At 47.8% G+C, this 4,331-nt stretch overlaps 1 long non-coding RNA gene across 1 annotated transcript; it reads left to right on the top strand.

Annotated features, from left to right (window-relative positions):
* The first annotated feature begins 2,034 nt into the window (after positions 1-2,034).
* LOC131808573 (uncharacterized) lies at positions 2,035-2,688 on the top strand. Its single transcript, XR_009344835.1, has 3 exons — positions 2,035-2,091; positions 2,309-2,458; positions 2,559-2,688. It is a non-coding gene; the product is annotated as an uncharacterized LOC131808573 (long non-coding RNA).
* The last annotated feature ends 1,643 nt before the right edge of the window (positions 2,689-4,331 follow it).

Below are 4,331 nucleotides of genomic sequence, written 5' to 3'. Positions count from 1 at the left end.
CTGAGCCCAACGGGGGCCAGGTGCTAAAGGGCACGTCCCCACCTTGACATGCATACACACAAGATTAGCGTCAGGGTCTGAGGTCGCCATACAGGATCTCGAGACTCCTGATGCACAAATCAGATGCATTTCTTAAGGGAAGTTAAGAACCATTTCCTTAAGTTTCTTAGCGTCCCTGAATTTCCACAATCGGGTGCCCTAATAAAGCCTACACTGAGAGCCTACACTGAGAGCTGCCTTGGAAGGTGTTTGTCTCATAATTTGTCACCCCCTTCCCCTCCCAGCTGGTTTCATCAAATGATTGATAGTCTCCATGGCAACTGCCAAAGCCTGGGTCCCCTGAAATCCCCGCCCCCACCCTCCCCAGCCCAGCTAGTAGGACGGCCCAGACTGCTGAGTTCCTGGGCTCTTTCAGATCCCCGAACAAAGGTTATTTTGAAATGGCTTACTCGGCCGGGGAGGTGAGCACTTTGTTCCTGAAACCAGGTGCTGAGATGACAAGAACTTCCCTTTAACCGTTGGAGCATTATCAAACAGGGAATCATGGGGCTGATGAGCATTAGAAGAATCAGACAGATTGAAACGAGGAAGAACCGTAACCAGGCCGTCAGCCCGTGAGCACTTTTGGAGAAATGTGAGCCAAACGGGTGATCCGAGGCTCCACAAGTAGCCATTGTTTAAACCATTTATACAACAGCACCACCTGGGAAAGCCCACTTGTTGGCGGGGTTTGAAAAAAATACTTTGCTGAAATCAGCACAGCACAGCCCGCATAAGGGCAGTCTCCGGCTCGCTGCTGGGACCGTGCCGCCCCCCTTTCCAGCCTCAGAAAGGTTGTTTCAAGTACACTGAAGCAGCAAAAAACAAGGACAGAAAACCACAAACACTGTGGGGCTACAAGGAGTTCAGGGAGGGGAGAAATCAAGCTTCCCCGAGCTGCAGAGTTCCCTGCCAGACTAATGACAAAGACGGGGACTGGAATTAAAAGGGAAGGGACACAATTGACCTTTTCATTTAACTTCAAGGGCAAGTTCTTTTGGTGTGCGGCAACATTTGCCAGCCCCTCACCTAGGATGCTCCCCAGGGATCCAGGAGACATTTTAAGCCTCTCAAAAGAACCCCAAAACAGCTTTAGAAATAGGATTAACCTTTTGCAAGGTGAGCAGTCTGGCTTCATTATTTATCTTCGGGAAAAAGGGGAAGTACAGGAAGCAAGACGAGAAATATGGCAGGAAGAACACCACCAGCAAAGCGAGTTAATAACTTGAACACCACTGGCTTTTCATTCACTGCACCAGGGTTTGTGAGCCATTGCCTCCCGGATACCTTGGGAGTCACTGGGACGTCAAAGGGAAAAATTCTGGGTCTGTGCCCTTGGGGAGCCCCCACAGGACACACAGACTAAGCAGACAACTATATCACCCAGGTCTAGCGGGGGTAGGACCTGGTAATATGGCAACCAAGCCCTCCACTCTGAGGTCTGAGGACAGAGGGGGTTTGTGCTGGATGGACACAGGTAGAGAGATAATAAGAAAGAATGGTGTGTGTTGGAAGCTCAAAAATGTTGAGTTCCAACTACCTCTTGAGACACACCTTTTGCTTCCTTAGTGCCTTATCCGGCGCCTGCCCCCGACACCACAGAACAGTGCAAAGACTCAGGAGAGGATGTGAGAAACCATCCTGAGAATTTTTAGAAGACATCGTAAAATCATGACACTTGAGAGCTATTTTTTTATTTTATTGTATTTTTTCAGTGTTCCAAGATTCATTGTTTACGCACCACACCCAGTGGACAGCTATTTTCCAACAGCCAGACTCTGGGTCCAAATCAACAAGTTTCCATCTGGTACCATTTTTGTTACCAATTAAAAATTAACTGCCATTTTTTTAAAAGTATACCTATTTCCTTAAAGATGTTCAAATATATCTCAGGGTTTTAATCAATTGGGGAGTATTTACTGAACACCTCCCCTGTGCCATATCCTGTTTGACATCTATAAATAAGTCATAAAAAGTACAACTAAGCGAGAGTCTATCAGTGGCATCAATCTTTGGTTTCCCCTTTCATTTCTACTCATTGGTCCTCGCTAAGTAAGTGCCATTTTTTTTCTTCAATAAAAGCTTTACCAATTGTGCTTCTCTGGGCGTTCATGTCCTGGGTAAAGAGACCAACGTGCGGCAGAAATGAGGGCAATGGCATTTGGCAGGAGGAGTAAATGTTATACGTGGGGGGTGGGGTTTTACCACCCTCTGAAAACGGGCTTACAAGATAAAATCCAACGTTTGACATCTATGGTATTTCCAACAGCAACAGATCTGAGAGGAGCAGCTGGTCAGAAGAATGAACAAAACCCCAGCAATTCCTCGGGCAGCCCAGGTTCACCCATGCCAACAGAACCCGCACCTTCCCCTGCACAGGTGCACCTCGCCGGCCCTGCTGAGACACTTCCCAGCAAGGGTAACCAGTCTTCCCTGCGGCTCTGTGACGAGGCACTGACTCAGTGCCTTCCCCCTCTTTTGTCTGAGTTGTATCTGGGCACTGTTTTTTTTCCTTCCAGGGGACAGAGAAGAGAGAATGCCAAGATTACTGGTGCATTAAATGATTGAGAAATGTGTGCCATTTAAAGCCATTTCACTTCCTGCCTGATACCACAAAGAAGCTTTTTAATAAAGTTAGCCTTGCCTCTCCTTAATGTCACTGTGCGTCTGGCTTGTTTTGCCCATTTTTTGTTTTCAAAACTGGATGTGATCACGGAACCCTTGTTCCCATCGCCCGAAACAACCGCCTTTCAAGACAATTAATTTTGACAAAACACACCCGTGGTCCCCCTGGAGGAGGACAGGGAAGAGGGATCAGGCATGTGAGGACGACCCGGTGGGAGCAGAAGACAGCAGGCAAGGGACACAAGTCATCACCCTGTTCTGAAAGGGACTGGCTGCCGTCAGGTTCCCAGGGAAAGCCGAACCCTCAGGCTTTGGAGGGACAATGAACAGTAAACAGCTCTCAGAGCAAGGGCCACCCTCCTTTGGCTTTTGCCCATGCTTACCAAGCCCCGTGGTTGTTATGTGACTTTTCCCAGCCACAGCCAGAACAAGAAACACTGTGAATTGCTTTAAGATTTCCCCAGGAGAATTCCCAAAGCGGGGAGAACCCATACCTTACATCAGCACTGCTGTGGCCACACCGCACTGTTGCTACTAAAACCCAAGTTCTCCTTGTGACTTACAGAATATCTAGTTTAAAATAATTAGAGCTGCTGCCTCTCCTGTCTCCCCTGTGCACCAGGTGCCCCACATTTTGTGTCCATCCTCCCATTTAAACTTCTTGACATCTTGCGAGATAGATGTTGCTGTCTCTCTTTACAGGTGACAAACAAAGGGAGGCATAAGGAAGCTACGTGGTTTGATCTGGGCCAACTGATGACAACGTCACATCACGTGGTGTGCACCCAAGTCCAGGCTCTTGACTGCCCTCCACACCCTTCCAGGGCTTCCTGGTCTACCTCTCAAATACCCATGTCTGAGAAAGACCCAGTCCCAACAGTGTGGCCACACGTGTTCTTTCAGTATTTACTGAGGCTCTTCTCTTCTGCAGGCTCTTGAGATGAAGGAAAGTGTGTGTGGTGTGTCATCTAGAACTGCGTTCTCCAGTATGGTAGCTACTAGCCACGTGTGCCTCCTGATCGCTTGAAACTTCGCTAGTCTGAATTGAGACGTGTCAAGTGTAAAATGCAAACCAGATTTCGAAGACTTGGAATGAAAAAGAGTGAAAACTGTGCCACTAATGATTTTTCTATGAGGTGTTGAAATAATACTTCTGTATATTGGAGTAACTAAAAAATAGTTGTTCATTTATTTTCATGCGTCTCTTTTTATTTTTTTAAAGAGCAGCTTCCAGACAGTTTCAGGTTACAAATGTGGCTCATGTGACACGTCTACTGGGCATCACTGCTCTCAAGGCACATGCCTGGTGAGGATGACGAGAGGCCGGCACTGCCCCCATGACACAGGTCAGCAAAGACTGAGAAGGAAGCCCATAGCGAAGGCCTATGGGAACGCACATGAATTGCTACACTCAGGCCAGAAGAGCTCAAATATGAAGGTCAAGCCCTTCTCATCAGTGGTCTGGGCAGATAACCTGGCACACTCAGGGCCTGTCATAGAAACACTCAACACCCCGATACACTTATAGCGGCCAGATTAAATGTAGGATGAACTCGAGCAAGAATGCTAGATTCATCTCCAGACATCGGCCTCAGCTCTGATCCGGGTTCCGCTCTGGTTTTCATCTTGATCTGGGCTTTATTCTGTCACAAACGATCCCAGACGCA

Source organism: Mustela lutreola, chromosome 9 (assembly GCF_030435805.1).
Source record: "Mustela lutreola isolate mMusLut2 chromosome 9, mMusLut2.pri, whole genome shotgun sequence".
Lineage (NCBI taxonomy): Eukaryota > Metazoa > Chordata > Mammalia > Carnivora > Mustelidae > Mustela > Mustela lutreola.
Note: the sequence above shows the minus strand (reverse complement) of the source record. Positions and strands in the feature narration are given on the sequence as shown.